Raw genomic sequence first — 20112 nt, 5'->3', positions numbered from 1 at the left:
CCCGGCTCCCCTCGCCCCTCCGAGGCTCTCCTCGGTGCGCTTTTTCCCTACACCCACGGGGCTGCGCACTCTTCTCCCACACCCTCAATTGCACCGTTCCATGGGGTTGTGCAGAGGGAGGATGTTTGTGGCTTTGGCAGTGACACAGGTGGGACACCAGTTCCCTGCACAGCCTCCCCGGACAGGGCAATGAGTGGCAGCGGTGGAGTTCTCGTTGCAAACCCCAGTCAGAACCGCTCTGACTCTGTGGCAGCTCTCTGCCCGGGAAGCTCCCTGAATGTTTATTTCCCCTCTGGAGCAAAGCTGATGCTTTCTGTTTTAAAGGCTAACTCAGGCCATCAGCAGTGGGAAGTGGGGTCTCACTGCCGCTCTTTTTATTTTGGAAAAGAAAGAGCATGCTGCAGCCCTCTTGGATACTTCAGTGACGTTTTCCGTGTTGTTTCCAGCATAGTTGTATCTCAACTTTTTTCATCCCCAGCTGGGAAGCAAGGTCTCCTCAGGTGAACTTTGTCTGCAGATGCAGGCTGAGACTTAAGTCTGCTCTGTTATGTTGTGGGGGGAGGGAGAAGAGGGGAGTGGTACTGGCACCTGGGCCTGTCCTGGGGCAGCCCATGCTCACTTGGTGCCTGCTTCTTTCCTGCCCAGTGAATTTCTCCCGAGTCTCTCTGTGCAGCTGTGTGGAGTTGTGTGGTGTGATTTGTTTGGCAAATGATGAGCTACTAATTGGAGCTGCTGCCTTTACCTTCCAGAAAGCCCCCCAGGCCCTCGTGCATAAGGCAGGAGAAAGCATGGGCATGCTACTGTAAGATCAAACCCCTGAAATGCTTTGTGAGCCACCACCAGTATAATCTGCCTAAAAGATTCCTGCAGGGCTGTTTGCAAGTTGCAGGAGCTCTAAATGAGAGCTCAAACTGGACTCTTTTAATGACCTTTTTAAAGTTTGTTGATAGCAGCTGGGTGTTCATTGTGCTGGAATATTCTGCTCTTCTTATTTCTGCGGATAGCCAGGAGTGAGAGAGAGAGTTGTGATTAAATACCCTTGCTGGTGTCTGGAGTGAGAGAACTAGTTTTGAGCTGTTGCGACTCCACATGCAGGAGAGGAGTTGAAATTCCCTGCTCTGTAAGTGCTGTCTGAGATACATACCTAAAACCAGTTGTTGTCCTCCCTTTGGACTTGTCACATCAGCCTCACCAGCTGCTAGACTGTGAAGGGACGGAGAGAGAAAATCCTTGTGGGATGATCTGAGCTTCTTGGGACTGTTGAATTAGCATATGTTGCTGAAAAGATGAGCAGAAATAGCATACTTTTTAAAACTAAAAATAAATAAATAAAAACATTGAGAGAGTCTTTCTAGCGGGACTAGTCTGCAAAGCAGTTCAGTGGCAGAAGGAAGTTTGGGAATAGGCAGATAGAGGCCTTATTGGAAGGCTGCCTTTCCTTTTCAGTTCCCCCTTTTGCAAGTGTGCTGATGTTTGTCTGGTGTGACAGGGCCCTGGCTGCAGGTTTTAATGAACTCATGTTCCAAGTTGTAGTGAGCATGGAAGGGTGACGTTGAATCCTGTAGCCCAAGAAATGTGAAGCCTGAAGCGCTGTGTTGGCTTGGCACGGGTGAAGGGACAGCAAGGCACCTGCTGAATGCAGGCTCTGTTTGATGTAGCTGTTTGCTAAATGCTCTGCAGGAGGATTGCTGAGCACTGTGATTGCTCACCATCCTGCACAGGTTGAAAAAGCTGCCTCTGGAGGCTGGGAGGGAAAGGCAGGGATTAGTGGCACCTCCTTGCTTTGCAACATGTTCTCTCTCCTCAGGGCTTTAGAGCAAAGAGTAGTGACCTCTGCATTGTCCTTGAATGCAGGCTCAGGAGCTTCTCCACCCGTGGATCCCAAGCAGAGAGAAATGTGTCTTGGGGAGATGCTAAAACAGCTTTTGTGAGCTAGGGTGTCCAGAGAACTCACTGCCCAGTGCACATTGTCTGCAGCTGAAATCTGGGGTTTGGGGTTTGCTGCAAGGGTCAAGAGCTTAGCAGTCCCAAGCATCCCTTGGGGTCTGGGTTACCTGAGCTTCTGCTTCTCCTGAACTAGGAGGAAAAAAAAACACCTAGGAGGGACAGGAAAACTGTTTGGCTTGGGTACAGATAAGAAGAAAGCAGGTGAAAAAGATTGAATGCAAACTGAATAAATGACAGTGTGAAGGGTATTTTGCAGTTCTTACACCTGCTTGGATGCTCCAAAGAGGTTTTCTGCCTCAAAAAGAAGGTGAGATAATGCTTGTAGGGTTATGACTTCCATTGGGTAAAAAGCAAAAGACCAAAACAGATGTGTTTTTGGAGGAGACAAGTTCTCCCTTAGATCTGAAGCGGAAAAAAGGCTCTGCATGAGAGCTGGTCCTTTTTTTCCCTTTGCAACTCCCTTAGTGCATCTCATGCAAGAGATTACCTCTCCTTTCAAGCTTGCTTTGTGTATCATCAGGCTAGCGTGGCAACCGTGCTTCTAAAAAACAAAAAGGTTACATGAGAATAAACACAGCAAAAACAATGTATGGGGGTTGATTTGTTGCTTTTCCCCAATATATGTGGCTTGGGGGTTGGGGTTGCACTGATTTGTGGAGCTTGTTGCTGCAGGACAGATGGTAAAAATTAGTCTCATTGAGCTTAGTTACAAGCACTCGCTTCTGACTTATTCTCCTGCCTGTGCAAGCTGGCTTGTTTTGGCCACGTGCAGCATTTGGCTAGTCAGGGTGAGAGGATGAGGCCGGTTGTGTAGGAGGGAGATGAGGTCTTGTGCCCCTTGGTCAGTGAGGGGGTCTCCTGTTTCCACACCTGGAGTTACAAAATTGGCTGTTACATGTGTAAATGGGCACACAAGTGCTCAGCTCTCACCCTAAGAGGCTTTAAGGGAAACAGCTGTTGAGTAGTTAGCGTCCTTCAGAAATTTATTCCAATTTGTAATATAAAACTGTCAGGACTGGAGGATTTAATGATTAAAGATGGTGTTTGCTTTCCTGTGCAGGAATGGCCCTATCTGTCTGTAACTGGGTATCAGGATTAAGTGGACAAAAGCTTGGCTCTGCATCATTCGAATTTGGGTGTTGATTTCTGTTGCTGAGCTTTCTTTTGTTTCCAAAATATTTATCTTGGTTGTCCTGTCCTGTATGTATTGATTTTTTTTTTTTTTGTGGGAAAGTTTCTATCACACCTGTGGGAATAGAAATGTTGTTTCTGCAGAGTTACATTGTTTGGAGGGAAGGAATGTGGTATTGAGATATGCTTACAGTGATAAGAAAGCTTAGCAGGCGCCCTTGTAAAATGCAGACAACCAGACTCCTTAGGACAATTAGATGAAAATCACGGTGTTAAGTCAAGTCAGGTAAGTGAAGAAACATTACCACTCCAAGCAGTAAAAATGTCAAAAGAAACTTGAAATTTAAAAGGCTGGCAACTGAAGGCCGTGCATTGTTTGTGAAGCATCAGATAGATTGTGAACCTGGATTACCCACTCAGTGGGGAAACAGAGGAGGGTCCTGTCATCAAAAAGCATATAAATTGTGTTTTGGAACTAGTAGGGGCGCTCTACTGCTTGGGGCACCTGCCATTGCAATCGCGAATAAATTACTGCTTCACTGAGATCTTCACCTGAGCCTAAGTGATTGGCTACAGAGTGTTTCTCACACAACCCATGGGCTGAGATTTATGCACTAGTTACCTCATCCCGATTTAAGAACTTCCAGGATAAAACTTGTCACCTTGCCTGCCCATTGCAAAGGGAGGTGGTGTGGTCTGCGCAGAGGGCAGCTGACTTCTCTCGGCTCTGCCTGCAGCTCTGTGAAGGCTCTGATTTTTGGGGCAGCTTTGAAGGCTTTGCGGTCAATACCCGTTAGTGGTTTTTATCTGCTTGCTGTTTAGTTTTGAATTGCTTTTGTTTATTCCCAGAACAGGGATTTCATGGGATAGTCATTGTATGGAGCCCAGGGTGCTGCTTTCTTGCAGGTCTGCACATTTTTAAAAGTATTCCTCTGCCCAAAGAATGCTGTGGTATGGCCTTCTGTTTTGATGTTTTCCCACCAGATGATCAGCTGTGTCCAGTGTGAAGCTGATGCTCATCAAACTAAACGAGGCTGCAGTGCTGGGTTTGTATCGGGCCGTGGTGTGGTTGCATGTGGTTACTGGCATGTCACCACTGCAGGCTCGGAGCATCTGCCAGCCCTGGGGCTCACACTGCTGTAGCCAATGGCACAGTAACTTTAGCAAGTGTATGTGGTTTGCTTTGCCTGGGGGTTTTGCTCGCTGTACTACAAACTGTTTTACCCAGTCCCTTTTAGACTGCTATTCTGCTAGGTTTTATTTATTTATTTTTTCATGCCAGTTCCAAACATAACTTAAATCTGGCTTGCTGTTACTTTTGGAAGGGAAGCAGGCTGTGTTTAATTATGCTGATGTGGGGCTGAAGCTTTAAGTATGTTCCTGATTTGTATGGGTGCCATTGAAGGGACAACGTGTGGAGCCAGTTGGATTCAGTCTTGCTCATTAAAGTAGCAGTGCCAAGTCCATGCTCTCCCTCCTCACCAGACTGCAGTGACATTAAGTAATATTACTAGCTTTGTGTTAGTTAGCATGAAAGGATCCAAAGAGAAATTTTAGGGCTGAGCTGTGCTAGGTGCTGCCCAAGTACAGCAAGCGATGATGCTTGTTGTGAAAGATGGGATGGCTCCTAAGAGAGATTTGAGGAGATTTAGTGTAATTTTGGGTCTGCTTTTCCCTGCACAAGAGTCAGATATTCCTGCTTTTCTGCAGAGTTGGTTGTTGAGCTGAGACTTAGGGCTGTGATTGAACTGGGGAATAAAAATTGAAATGAGCTGGCTTGGCAGAATGGTCAATTGGGGAATGGGATATGCGTTTTGGTGCTGGTCTCTGCAAGGAGGAGGTGAACCTCTGCACCCTGCAAGTGCTTCCCTGCTAGGCTCTCATCTCCCACATGCTTGGAGGTTGCCTCCCAGTTCCTGGGTACTGGCTGGGAGATGGGAGCTGAGCTGCTGCAATAAAGGGGAAGAGACCAAAGAGACCTGGTTGGTGCTGTGCTGTGCAGGGTGAGCACTTTGAGAGTGGGTATGCTCTGGGTACTTTAAGAGCTCCTGAATAAATCCACAGAGTGAGAAGAGCTGGGCAGCACGCATGGCCTGGGCTCTGGGTTTGTTTTCTCATCTTATTTCATTTGGGAGCTTTCATCAGGAGCTTGGTGCTTGTGGAGAACCAGCTCCTTCAGAGGTAGCCAGCAGCTCTGCAAAGTATTTTATTATCACAAATGTAGGACTCTGAAATGGGGTGTGGCTGGAATGTGGGTACTCAAGTCCTTTTTATTATTATTTTGGTGGTTTCTGTGTTGTTGGTTTTTTTGGTTTGTCTTTCTTCAGCGGATTGCCTAATTTATCTCATCTCCTTGGATTAATATACTACAGCAGATGACAAATGTCACCTTAGTACTGCAACTGAGTTTGTACAGACTTTTTTCCCTGCTGCTGGGTGGAGGGATGGCAATGGGTTGAGTGAGAGATGCAGCAGAAAGGAGGATGTGAACAGAGGAGTTCACAAAGGAGTTAAGATGTTCAGCCATTGGTGTGGGGAGCAATCTGCCAGAGCATGGTGGAACAAGTGGAGCTTGGCTCTGCAGTGTCACAAGTTGGTGCAAAGGAGTTCCCATTTTCCTTGCTATTTGCAGTTCCTGGAGTTGAAATTAGCCGTTTGATGTGCTAATCTTCATCAGCATGGCTGTCTGCCAAAGCGCCTTGTGCTTCTTGGCATGCAGCTTGGGGAAGGTGCTCATTTTGTTCTGGCCAGAGTTGGCCCTCCTTCCCCATTCCAGCTTTCAGGAGTAAGTTAAATAAAGCTGAAAGTCAGACCTCCCATCTCCCAGGGCACTTGGTTTGAGTTTCTTTTAATGGTATTATATTAGAACTTTTCATGACACGGAACACTCAGAAAAGGTTTCTTTTTGGTGTCATTTTCTTGGCTTTTAATCTTTTCCTTAGGTGTAGACTGTGTAGTCAAAGCAGAACTCTTTGATAATTTCCTACAGTACATTCCCATTGGAAACTGCAGATTCTTTGAAAGCTCTTCTCTTGGAATGTTTTTAGAATTTTTTACCAAACCATGTTTCAGATAGAGATGTTACCAGAAGCTTTCCACACAGTGCACAACAGCATCCTTACAGTGATGAGGAAGATAATATGCAATTGCAGCACAATTGCATTTTGCTCACCATCTATCTTTGGAGCATCTCCTTGAAAGGGAAAAATACAGATTGAGGAGAGCATGCAGGACAGCGGCAATAAAAGAGGTATGACTGCAGGGTGTGATTTACGAGGAAAGACGGAGCTGGGTAAATTGTCCAAGCCAAGAATGGCTGTGATAACTGAAAGTGCCTCTGCCTCTAATGAGGATGTGTTTGGGATGGAGCAGAGAAACACTGACCGAGCTGAAGAGAAGATTCAAGGGTGAGGGTATATAGAAACTTGCCTAATGGGTCTTCTGCCGGAGACAGGCTATCAAGAACAGACTGTGGGAACAATCCTTTACTGTCTTGCAGATAATCAATTTGGCCTAGTAAAGCTTCTCTGACTCTCACCTATTTATTTTTTTATTTGAAAAATGACATTGGGTTTTAAAGGCTGGCATAAAACTGATTTGAGGAATATGCCTCATTGCTGGGTCAGCACTAATGTCCTTGAGCTCCATCAATACGCCATGGTGAAATTTGTCAGGCGGACATGGAAGTGCGCTGCCTGGGCTCCCGTCTGAGCTCTTCAGCTGGGCAGGGTGAGGCTGCTTGGGGCAGCTGGGAGACCTGCTCTGCCTGGCTAATTTAGGAGAAAATGGGAGGTTTGTGATATTCTGTGGCTTCACAGCCCCTCAGTGTTTTTCTCTGGGTAGTGCTATATCTCAAGAACTTGCTATGGACAATGTCTTTAAGGTTAAATGCCATTCTGGTGTGGAGACTGCGTTTCAGTCACTTTTTCTGTTGGTCTGAGGCCAGAAGCTCTGGTCTGCAGCAGGAGGACACCTTGGTGTTGGGGCTCCTTGTAGGTGGTCAGCACATCTGTGCTGTGGGATGAGGGCTCGGAAGGAGAGATACAATTGCACCCTTTTGGCTACTTTGGGGATATCTTGACTTTATTTTGAATATATTGAATTTGGGAAGCAAAGGCAGTACTTTTGCTGCCATATCATAGATGACACCAAATAAGGTGCATGTTTCAATCTGCTCAAGGGTAGGAAGGCTGTGCTGGAGGATCTGGATAGACAGGACCGATGGGCTGAGGCCAGCTGTATGAAGTTCAACAAGGCCAAGTGCCGGGTCCTGCACCTGCGGCGCAATAATCCCAACAGGCTGGGAGATGAGTGGTTGGAAAACTGCCTGGCAGGGAAGGATCTGGGAGTATTGGTGGATAGTCGGCTGAATATGAGCCAGCAGTGTGCTCAGGTGGCCAAAAAGGCCAACAGCCTCCTGGCTTGTATAAGAAGCAGTGTGGCCAGCAGGGCTAGGGAGGTGATCGTCCCCCTGTACTCGGCTCTGGTGAGGCCGCACCTCGAGTACTGTGTTCAGTTTTGGGCCCCTCGCTACAAGAAAGACATCGAGGTGCTTGAGCGAGTCCAGAGAAGGGCAACAAAGCTGGTGAGGGGTCTGGAGAACAAGTCCTATGAGGAGCGGCTGAGGGAGCTGGGTTCATTTCTCCTTGAGAAGAGGAGGCTCAGGGGCGACCTTATTGCTCTCTACAGGTACCTCAAAGGAGGCTGTAGTGAGGTGGGGGTTGGCCTGTTCTCCCACGTGCCTGGTGACAGGACGAGGGGGAATGGGCTAAAGTTGTGCCAGGGGAAGTTTATGTTGGATGTTAGGATAAACTTCTTTACTGAAAGGGTTGTTAGGTTGAATGGGCTGCCCAGGGAAGTGGTGGAGTCACCATCCCTGGAAGTCTTTAAAAGACGTTTAGATGTAGAGCTTAGTGATATGGTTTAGTGAAGGACTTGTTAGTGTTAGGTCAAAGGTTAGACTAGGTGATCTTGGAGGTCTCTTCCAACCTAGATGATTCTGTGATATCCTTCTGAATGCTTTGCCAGCTGTGCCTCCAGGCTTCTTGATGTGGCTCCAGGTGCAAGCAACTGCTTAAGCTTTGGGCACTGATAGGTTTTAATATGGCCTGGGCAAGTGCTTGGGGGTGAAACTATGGGGACTTATTTCAGGCAGGAAGGAAACAGACCTGCTCAGTGGGGAGATGCTTCAGCTAAGGTCTTCCCACTACCAGCATGCACCTTCTGAGCTTCTTCCAGTTTCTGGTCCTGTTTTGTCCCTGGCTGGAGTGCAGGACCAAAACCCTGAGTTTTGGATGCGTAGACATGGTGTTTGTTGACAGGAGAGACAAGTGCATCTGAAGAGGGAAATCAGACTGCAGAAACAAAGGAGGAGTTTTGGCAGGGCTTTTCTGTGCCTTTTTTTTTTTTCTTCCGAGATGCTTTTTTTTTTGTTTGTTTATGCCAAAGCCATCAGTGAGGAAATGAAATACCTGTTAGTTGCATGCTAAACATGTAATCAGCAACATAGGTTTGGTTTAGTTATATAATAGTTTCCAAATAATTGCTTACTGCCCTACGGCAGAATTAATATAATTAGGTGCATAATTGCAGTTACCTACCACTCAGGGATTCTGCTAAGGCTTAATTAATATTTGCAAATTGCTTCAGGATCCTCTGACCATCCACTATTATGTAAAGAATGCAAAGAAGAGTAATTTTTGTGTTATGTAGGCATGGAAGCAAAATGGTGTGGGGAGGTTAAAGAAATACAGTGGAAATCCAGGGTCACGGGAAGGGAACAAGTCAGACAGACATGGGCTCCCTGCTGCCCCCATGCCTTTGGGAGATGCTGAGTTTCCTTAATGAAAAGGGCCACGGGGAGACTGTTACCCCCCAAGAGCTACCATGCTTCTTCCTTGCCTCTGGGTGCAGCTGAGGGTAAAGCCATTTATTCTGAACCCCCTGTGCTTTGTTTCTTATTGCAGGGATGGAGATTGCCATGGGCACAGGTGGGGCCATGGAAATCCCACCTGTAATGGATTGTGCATGCTTTAAAAATAATAATAATAAAAAAAAGCTAACTGAAAAGAATCTAACTAAATCTAAAAACTAATCTTAAAAAAAAAAAGCTAACTGGCCTCAAAAAGCTTAAAAACACACAATCAGGCTTGTCCAGGGCTTAGCAAGGGGGATGCTTCTTCATGCTTTGCTTACCTCTGCCTATTTGTGTGACAGCAATTCCTTTATTTTTTTCCTTGCATTTCTTCTCTGTTTCCCTTTTGCAGTTTTTACCTCTTGTTTATCCTTTTCTAATTTCCTTTTCTCCTTCATTCTCTCTCTCTCTTTGTATGCTATTTTGCAACCCGTGAATCTGCTGTGGCTGGGAGTACGTCTTCTCCACGCTTTTCTTCTTTCTTTTTGAAATATCAGGAACCCTATTGTTGCAAAACTTGGTGCTATTGCAGCTGATTCATTTCTCTCTTAGGCAGTTCTGGGAATCCTTCCCTATGTTTTGTCATTACCCGGAGCGCTGTAATTTCATGCAGTGGGAACAGGTATTTGTAATTTATTTTTGATTGTTCCACACCCCTCTCCTCAATTTTGTAATTTACTTCTAAATAAAACAAACTCAAGCAAAGCATCCTCCTCAACACCCTTGAGCTTTAATTTTTTTCAATAATAAAGTGTGAACATAAATTAAGAACTAGAGCTGTTACTAATCTTATGACCACACTCATTCACACACTGATTTTCATATGGTATATTAAATCAAGAAGAATGGCCTATTATAATATAATTAGCTGTGATTCACAAGCAGGAATTACTGTTGCCAGTGTGGGAGAAAGTTGCATAGTATGACTGGAAAAGATTGAAACCTTTGTGGTTTGTTTTTCTTTTTGCCTTTTAAAGCATCTCAGCAGCTGGAATGAAGGAGAATCCATGATAGGGAATTCACTATGGATTTTGTAATATTTATGTAATGAGCAAAAGTGTCTCACTGTGGGCATGTAAATTTTCATATGCTCCCAACATATGTTACTGACAGAAATAAATAACCTCATCCTGTGGCTTTATTAAACTTAATGCATCAGTGCTTCCCAGTCCACTCTTGCGGAAGGACCCCAATCTGTCTGAGCACTGGGCAGGAGCAAAAGCAAGAGCAACTGGACCTTAGAGCTACTCCTTTAGCTACAAACCACTTTAAAGACTGCATAGATTTGAGAGTTTGTCTGTTTTTGCCATCATTTGGAGAAACAGGGAGACTGAGCAGCATCTCCCTCTAGCTTGAGCAGGCTCATTGGAAGCATCTCCCTGGGCAGGGCTGGCAGCCTGCTCTGGGTTTGGTTTCTGTGGTCTCTTAGAGGTCTTACTGCTTGCAGCTGTGAATCCTGCACTGTGTTCGTTGTGGAGGATGCTTCAGGTTTCATCCAATGTCACATGGAACATGAGGTCCTTTGGGCTCTGATTAGAACTTTTGCTTTTTAAAGTCTTACTCCACCAAAAAGTCTTCATCTTTCTCCATCCAGGTTGGCAACGTTACTGAGAGCTACTTTGAATAGGTTGTTAGTGTTTCTCATCTCTTGTTTGAAAATGAGACATTTGAAAACTTCCTTCTACGTGTGAGGAGAAACCCTCACACTGTTCTGTAACCAGGCAGTGGGAAGAGATGGAGTTAAATTGAACTCTGCCCAAGGGTCAATGCAGTGACCCAAATACCCAGGAAAACAGGTCTGCAATCACTTGCAAAATTACAAGTGAAATTTGAGTGAACTTCTCCCAGCAGCACTTTCTTAAGGTGGTTGGAGGGAAGAAACTGCTTATGCAGAGGATAAGCCTGCCTGGTCACGAGGACGAGTACGAAATAAGCAAGGTATAAGTGTTCAGGATGTGCAGACAGCCAAAGCACTGATGTATGTGCCTTCAAATAGGAAGTAAGACCCGTTGTTTTTCTAAATCTAAGTGTTTCACACTGTGGTGGTTTTACTCAGGTGGGCAGCTGAGCTCCACCACAACTGCTCTCTCACTCCCCCTCTCCTCAAAGAGGAGAGGGGAGAAAATACAACACAGAGAACTCGAGGTTTGAGATGAGAAAGGTTTAATGAAAGGGAATGGGGAGGAAAAAAAAGAAACAATAAGTCCACGCAGAAGCACAGAGAGGGGAAAAAAATTATTCTCTACTTCCCATCAACGAGCGATGTTCGGCCAAGTCCTGGGAAGCAGGGCCTCAAAACACATAGTGGTTGTTCAGGAGGAACAGCCCCCTCTCCCACGAGAGCCCCCGTTTTTATTGCTGAGTGTGACATCAGGTGTTATGGAATATCCCTTTGGTTGGTTTAGGTCAGCTGCCCCAGCAATGTCCCCTCCCCATCACTTGCCCACCCCCAGCCTGCTGGCTCTTGGGGGCTCTGAAGGAGTCCTGATGCTGTGCCAGCACTACACAGCAATAGGCACAACACTAGAGTGATATCAGTGCTGCTCCAGCTACGAGTGCAGAGTACAGCACTGTGTGGGCTGCTGCAGGGAAAATGTGACTCCAGCTCAGACAGACCCAGCACACACACTGTTGGGGCTCTGTTTATTTTCTTAGCAGAACCTCAGAGAGAACATTTTTGGGGAAGAACAAAGATAAGGAACAAAGTTGATTTATGCAAAGCTCCACTTTTCCTTATCTATGAAAATGTGTTGGGGCTGGCGGTGAAAGGGTGCAATGTAAAACCTGATCTTCTCTTGTGGTATGTCAGTACTGGCTCACCTGGCCCGTAGTGGCTCTTCTAAGAAGGGCTCTATCCCTTGGGATCTTTAAAGCTCATGGCTGCTTTATCTTCCCTGTGTGCCCTGTGCCTGGGCTTGTGGTGGGCAGATTTGCTGCCTTGGTTTGCACCTCACTTTGGGAGGCGCCTCCATTTCAAGAGCTGAGGGAAAAGGGGGTCCCCTTCTTGCAGCTGGGAGGCAGGGAGATGCCCTGTGGGAAAGGGCAAGGACACCTCTACCATGTCGTGGGGCTTTGTAGCTCCCTGCTAAATTTAGTGGAAACAACCATGTACCTCCAAAAGCAATGGAAAACCAGGCAGACAGCCCAGTGGTGTTGCTGTACTGCAGCAGGAAAGCAGCCTGGAAGGCTCGCTAGAAGACATCAGGAGATATCCCCCAGGTGGCCACAGCTTTCTTATAAGAGTTCTGTAGTTGCAGTGTAACATTTCTAAGGGATTAAATGGTCTCTGTTCCCTGTGCTCCCACCTCCTGGCATAAGGTGTGGATGTATGTGTGCGATTCAGGGTAGCCTTGGGAGTGCTCAGCTTGTGCTACCCTGATGCCCGTAGCCATGAGCGGTGATCAAGCATCTACTGGGCTCTTAAACCAGTTTCTGCTCAGCTGAATGCATCGGTGATATAAAAACACAGAAAATCATTTCTTCCAGGAATATGTTTTCAACATAAGGTATCACCCTGCCTTGAGGTATTCATTGCGAAACAATACTTAAAATATTTACTGCATACGGTGACAGATCCAGACATTGTGTGCACATAATACCAGATACCTAAACCACCACAGAATCAACACACTCCATAATATCAAGCACATCAGTCATTCTGTTTCTAATAATGTCTGCATCCGTATACTCCCTCTGTCAAAGCCTCCTACAGGTCTCCGATGACTTATTGCACCCAGGGCTGCATCCGGGTGAGGTGCCATGAGTTTTATTTACAGCAGCACCACTTGCTGTCATGCATCCAGCAATGTATTTCAATTGTGTAAGCAGCCATGGAGGGAGAGTTAGGCTGAGGTGAGCCATGCATGCAAAGCAGATGGTTTTCTTCTGAAAAAAATAGTTGTTTTTTCTTTGCAAGTTTTGCTTCCTCTTCTCTCCCTGTGCTCTTACGTTCTCCCTGCATCCAGGGTTATCAATTTCCAGATGTGGTCGGAAGCATTAATTATATGCTGTTCCTGCCCTTTCTGCTCTCAGACCCCTCTTTCTCCCTCTGTGCTGGGGTTGAGCACACAAATGTTCCCAACCTTTTAATGAGATAATGGCCCCTTGCTTCACAGGGGTGGCTTTGTAGGAGGTCATTTACGTGTCATGCTTTCTGCTTGCTCCTCTCTCATTAAATAATTAAAATACAATTTCCAGGCTTTAAAAGTATGATCTTCCTGACTCTAAAATCATGTGTTTTCATGGTGCTGGAGGGCAGTCTTTGTCATGCCTTTATTGCCAGGCAAGCAGAGCAAGGAGAGAGACGGGTTCCTGCCTTGCTTGGCAGGCACCTTCCTCCCTCACAAGCTCCTGGCCTGCTCCTGCACCTCTGACTTGGAGAAGATTCCCCCCTTACTGCTCTGCATCACTGCAGGTGCCTTTCCCTGGCTCCTCTCCTTTTCATCCCTTCCCTTCTGTTCTTGCTGCCTTTGTTGCCTTTTGTCCTGTTTCTGTTGATGCCCCCAGTTTTCCTGTCAGTTCTTGGGCATCCTCCTGCACTGCCTGTGTTCAACCCACACTGCTCTGCTGCCTGAGCAGGATTTGCAGCACGTTACTGAACACAGACCTTTTTGACTGAGTGCTGCTATGCTCTAGGAAGTCCTTTGCCTTTTATTTCCCAAACAATGGGCAGTTCACCAGCACCTGTGTTGATTCACCTATCTTCCTAGTCAACCTGCCTGCATATTTTTGTGCTAAATTAAAGCATCTGTAGCTCATAATGTTCTGGAGGTGGCATTAACCTGTGAGTCAAGGCTCAGGAACCTCACGCAATTCCCTTCTCTTGCTATGTGTAAATTAGGGGCGATGGCAATGCCTTGTGCTATGGGAGATTTAATCCCTCTGAATTTACCCTTCATTATAAGGCTGTTGTGTTGGCTGTGCGGTGGAGTAACGGGTCCGTCTTCCCCACACCTCACCCTTCCCAAGGCTGAGGAGGTGAATTTGGAGCAACTCCTGGATTCCAGATCTCCAGCTTCTTGGGAAAGATAAAGCAGATCTGGGAATAAGGCATAACCACAGAAATTGCAGGTTTGGGGGCATTACACAGGCTGGCACACTGCATAGAAGCAACTCAGGTCCAGTTGTTGCATATTGGCACAACAATGGGTGTCGTTGCACGTGAAAACACACCAAATGGTTTTGCAGAAAAGAATCCTGATATTTAGCTGAAGATTAGGAAAAAAATATCATTTTCAGAAGGTTAAAGGCTCTTTTGAATTCTTGTGTTTTGCCTTCTGGCTTGGGCAGTGCTGGAGATGAGTTTTCCAAGCTTTCCTTTCTGATTGTGAGGATTAGGCACTTTGATTTAAAAGAATCCCAAAACAGAGGTTTTCATAGGCACCCTGAGTGCTTGCCTTTAAACACCAAGTACTGTGAGATTACTCAGTCCAGGAGAGTGGCTTTGGGTGATTTTATGAACTCTGAATGCACTGTTAATGGTGTGGTCAACAACACTGGTTTCAGGGCTGGAGATGAGAAGTGTAGGAGTTAGTAGGAAATACTTTTTTTCTTTTTAATGTCCCAATACGATCTGCCAAGGTGGTTTTTTTTTTTTTTTTTTTTTTTTTGTGTGTGTGTTTTGTTTTGTTTTGTTTTTTGTCTCGCAAAAAGGGAAGCAGTGTGCATTTGATAAGCTGATCTGTTACAACAACTCTCCTGCTGCTGGAAATGTCTGGAGAGGTTTGCAGACAGGCAGACAAGAAGTGCAGAAAGATGCCAAGGGCTGGGGAAGAGTTTTGAGTTTGTGGTAGGTGCCCAAGGCGAGGTGGGTGGTGGGACTTGTGCTATCCAAATGTTAAAAATAGTGCACGATACACTCCTCTTTGCATTTCTTAGCCTGGCTGAGTCATCAGTCTGCCTTTTTATTAGCATCTTGGGCACTGCTGTTTTGGGGATCTTCCTCGTTGGCTTGTTTTCCTGTTTTGGGTGACAGTTGTGATGTGGGGAAGGTGCTGGTGGGACGTGCCTGAGTCCCCATGTTCCTGGATCCAGTGGTGGAGAGGAGGCTCAGAAAAGGGAAGGCTTTTCTGAATGGTGCCGTTACACATCATAACAGTTAATATATTAAGGGGAAATGGAAAATGATCCCTTGCCTCAAAAAGGTAATTCAACTTTGTGTGATACGTAGGGAAAGAAACAGAGAGGCCCCTACAGGGTCTTTCATCCCATCGTAAATAAGTGCAAGGACAAGGGGAGCTGGGGGCTTTCTGTAACCTCCTGAAGAGGACTGGGGCTCTTCCTTGCCTGCATCTCTGCAAGGGCAGTTGGAATTTGGCTGAGCTCTCATAGAATATCCCGAGTTGGAAGGGGCCCACAAGGATCATCGAGCCCAACTCCTGGCACCACACAAGTCTACCCAAAATTTCAGACCATATGACTAAGAGCACAGTCCAAACACTTCTTAAACTCCAACAGGCTTGGTGCAGTGACTACTTCGCTAGGGAGCCTGTTCCAGTACACAACCACCCTCCCAGTGAAGAACCTCTTCCTGATATCCAGCCTGAACCTCCCCTGCTGCAGCTTGACACCATTCCCACGGGTCCTATCACTGGTTACTAAAGAGAATAGATTGGTACTGGCCCCTCCACTCCCCCTTGTGAGGAAGCTGTAGACAACAATGAGGTCTCCCTTCAGCCTCCTCTTTTCCAGGCTGAACAGGCCAAGTGACCTCAGCCACTCCTCGTACATCTTTCCCTCTAGGCCCTTCACCATCTTTGTAGCCCTCCTCTGGACACTCTCCAACAGTTTCACATCCGTTTTGTACTGTGGTGCCCAGAACTGCACACAGTGCTTGAGGTGAGGCCGCACCAGTACAGAGCAGAGAGGGACAATCACTTCCCTCAACTGACTAGCGAAGCCATGCTTGATGCACCCCAGGGTATGGTTGGCCCTCCTGGCTGTCAGGACACACTGCTAGCTCATGTTCACTTGCTATCATGAACCCCATCCTTTTCCACTGTCACTTCTTGGCTATCAATTTTGGTCTATTCTCCCACATGCCTGGTGATAGGACAAGGGGGAATGGGCTAAAGTTGCATCAAGGGAGGTTTAGGTTGGGTATTAGGAGAAACTTCTTTACCAAAAGGGTTGTTAGGCATTGGAACGGCTGCCCAGGGAAGTGGTGGAGTCACCATCCCTGGAGGTCTTTAAAAGATGTTTAGATGTAGACCTCAGTGATATGGTTTAGTGAAGGACTTGTTAGTGTTAGGTCAGAGGTTGGACTAGGTGATCTTGGAGGTCTCTTCCAACCTAGATGATTCTGTGATATTTCGCTTCCATGTTTCAGCTCTTTACATAAAACCAGAGGTGCACACAGACGGTTCCGGCTGCAGCCTAGAGTAAGGATGCGAATATTGGTTCTTCTGGAGCTGGGTGCAGAGCTGGTGGTGGGTAGGGTTAGTGCAAATGAGTGAGTCACCAAAAGTCCTGCTTGGAAGGCAGAAGGGCAGGACCAAGGGTGCATTGACTTCTTGGAGATGCTCACCACCTGCAGCTGATAGAGATCTCAGCCATGATCTGCGTATCCCAGGGCAGTGTGAAAAGAAGGTGGATTTGGGAAAAAGGGGCATTTAGCGGGGAGAAAAAGAGAAAGAAAACAATTATGTTGCAGCTTTGTGACATAGAAGTGTCCTGGAGTGACTGCACAGGTTGTGCAAGGTGAAGGGGAATGAGTTCGAGAGGGCTTCCATCTCTACAGTCACTGCGCTTGGCAATTTTTGTAGTCTACTAACCCCAAGTGCTTAATATGTCATTTCTACAAAGACGATTGTAAGAAGGTGAAACAAAAAGCACTAGAACAGATCTTAAATCCATTATTAGTGGCAGCAACCCTGGCTGCAGCACTACTGTGAGGGATGCTATGTGGTGAGGGCTGGATGGGGATGCTCTCCAGGAGCATGGATGAAGCTACCAGAAGGGTAAATAAATAGAGGGAGAAAAACAAACAAACAAACAAACAAACACGAATAAATAAACCAGAAATTCCCTATGGGTGACTGTGGAGGAATCATCCTTCTAGAGCACGTGCAGTTTTCTTCTGTACAGCCAGGCACACAAGCCCAAGCAACTTCCCATGGCAAATCCTGCATTTTTTTTTGGTTCACCTCCACTTTTTTGAAGTGGTTTTGCTTCTTTGTCCTCCGTTGCCTGCCTCTCTTGTTACAGATGGGCACCCAGTGGAGATGAAGGGATGACTGAACCACTGGTGCCAACCACTTGAGCTCTTATGCTGTGCTAAGACAGGTTATTAGTGGGACTGCTGACTTTACGTCTTAAAAAGCCCAGCACCTAGAGGGGTGCTCAGATCTCCACTCCTAATTTTCCCATCTGAAGTATCACTGTCTCTCTTTGCTTTGCTGCTGGATGGAGTCGAACACAGAGGTTTGACCTCTGTCAGCGAACAAGTAACAATTGCAAATGGGTGTGAGATGCCTCAAAAAAGGTGGTTTCCCAGCAACTAAACAGCAGAGGAAGAAAAAATACTTGATATCTGGCAACCTGTTTGTTTTAGAAGTGCTTTCTGAGACATCAAGGCTTGTTAGCATGAGTCTGACACTTGCTCAATTTTCATCTTGCTCTTCTTTGGGTTTGTAAATGTCATGCCCTTTTTGATGTTAGACATTGAGGAAATAGGCTCCTGTGCATAGATTTGGGCACCCCGGCTGGAGCCAGGGATGCAGCCCGCCTGTTGCAAGTTGATTGCATTATGCACGGAGCTCACTTGCTAATTGCTTATATTTTAAATGTAGAAAGCAGCAGCAACTGAATAATGGGTGGAAGAAAAGCTCATACACAATAAGGCTAAAGCTCATCATGATGAAAACATGCTGCTATTTTGAAAGAAAATCAGCAGCAGGGTGTGATACGCCATGGGTTAGCTTTGCACTGCCTCTTGAGAAAGTTGTTCAGAAGCTCTGGATGTCAGCAATGCAGAATTAGTGCATCTACAGTGCTTTAAAAATGGCTTTATTTAGTGTTGCACCAGCAGTGGTGTGGAAGTCCTTGAAGCAGCATATTTTGCAGTCCTTGTTGCATGGACTGGAGAGATCTTAGAGGTGCAAAAGCCGAGCAAAACCCAACTTGAAGTGAGCAACAAGCTGGTTCCATTGCAGGCTTGCAAATTCCTGGTTAAACAAATGTTGTAAAACCAAGTCCTTGAGGGAACAGTCATAAACTTTGCAAAACAAATTGCTTATGATGTGATAAAGCAAGTGAATATTTAGCTGCTCATGAACTTTAACGATGGATCAGGAAAAGCTTTGGAGTCTCTTTCCCGTGTGGTGCAGGCAGCAGGGTTTGCAGAAGGGCTTTAGCTCTGGCTTGGGGTGATGAGTTGTAGATTTATTCACAGTTTTCTATTGTTTTCTCTGTCCTGGATTTCTTTAGTACCTGGAGAGGGAGGAGCTGCTGTGGGGCTCCGTCTCGCCCTACTTGCATCCTGCACCTGAGCGTGGGCTTGAAGCCCAGCTCCCATGGGACCATGCTGCAGTGCCAAGCTGCAGGAAGGAGGGTGGAAAGGGACCCCAAGGTCCTTACACAGTACCCACAGGCAAGCTTACCCCAAGTGGGGACCACTCAGTGCTTGGGTGGCTGCTACCTCACAGCCCTCCTGCTGCTGGCCATAGTATAGGGTGCTTGGGGGCAGGGGGGAGAGAGGGGAGCTCATGTCCAGCATGACTCAGAGTGAAGCAATCAGCAAAGAAATGCAAAGACTTCAAGCTGAAGGAACTACGTGTCAAACACCAGCCAGGATCAAGCAATTCCTCTGTTTTCTGGCCAAACTGGAGTAGCTCTGGAGCGAGCCTGACTCATACAACCAGCATCCAAAGCAGCAGCTTCCACCAACCCCCATGTCCCCTTGTTCTTACAGCAAAGTGCCCTTGCCAACATCTGCTTTCCCTTCCTTACCTGTGCTCCCAGATGCCAGCCTGCATGTTCGCAGCATGCAGCTGGGCTCAGATCACGCGTCCTCCATCTCCCCCTGAGCACAGCGGTTGGAAACATCTTTGGAATTGACAAAGTTCTAATGAACTTTGAGGAGGGAGCATTTATGCCTGCATGAAAAGGTAGTTTTTCACCATTGATGTAGGTATTTTTGTTAGCATTTAATTAGATTAGTCCTCTAGGTTTGGTGGCCAGCTGTTCATGTTGCAGACAGGCAAAAAAATTCCAGCATTACACTCCTGCTGCTTTCGTCTTCTAATGAGCTTGTTAGCAATTAGTTGCTATTGGAATAGGCTGCTGTGGTGTGGAGCGGTAATACAATGAGCTCAGCTTCTGAAAAGTGGATTTTTAATGGGAACTGGGTGGAGAAGGGAACTAGAATAAGTGGTTTCACGACTGATGGGCTAAGTGCATTGGTACAAGCAGCTCTGATTGGTGTGATTTTTCTTGTCCTTTTGTGAATAATATGGATGACTTTGAGATCATTTTTATTGTATATATGCACATGTGTATATCACAGAATCGATCACAGAATCATAGATCACAGAATTGCAGGGGTTGGAAGGGACCTCGAGAGATCATCGTGTCCAACCCCCCTGCCAAAGCAGGTTCCCTAGAACAGGCTGCCCAGGTAGGCATCCAGACAGGCCTTGAATATCTCCAGAGGAGACTTCACAACCTCCCTGGGCAGCCTGTCCCAGTGCTCCGTCACACTCACCATGAAGTTCTTTCTCATATTGGTGCGGAACTTCCAGTGCTCCATTTTGTGGCCATTGCCCCTTGTTGTGTCCCCACAAACCACTGAAACGAGTTTGGCCAAATCCCTCAGTCTCCCACACTTCAGGTATTTGTAAACATTAATAAGATGCCCTGTCAGTCTTCTCCAGGCTGAACAGACCCAGGTCTCTCAGCCTGTTCTCATAGGGAAGATGCTCCAGGCCCCGTGTTGTCTTTATGGCCCTCCACTGGACTCTTTCCAGGAGATCCCTGTCTTTTTTGTACCGGTGGGGCCCAGAACTGGACACAGTACTCCAGGTGAGGCCTGACCAGGGCAGAGTAGAGGGGGAGGATCACCTCCCTTGACCTGCTGGCCACACTCCTTTTTATGCACACCAGGATCCCATTAGCCCTCTTGG

General features: G+C 46.6%; 1 protein-coding gene across 3 annotated transcripts in view; it reads left to right on the top strand.

Moving 5' to 3' along the window:
* The window catches only part of ASIC2 (acid sensing ion channel subunit 2), a 528892-nt gene that overhangs the window by 430513 nt on the left and 78267 nt on the right, over positions 1–20112 (top strand). The gene's annotated exons all lie outside the window — the stretch shown is intronic.

Source organism: Anas acuta, chromosome 25, assembly GCF_963932015.1.
Source record: "Anas acuta chromosome 25, bAnaAcu1.1, whole genome shotgun sequence".
Classification (NCBI taxonomy): domain Eukaryota; kingdom Metazoa; phylum Chordata; class Aves; order Anseriformes; family Anatidae; genus Anas; species Anas acuta.
This window is presented reverse-complemented; position numbering and strand designations above follow the sequence as displayed.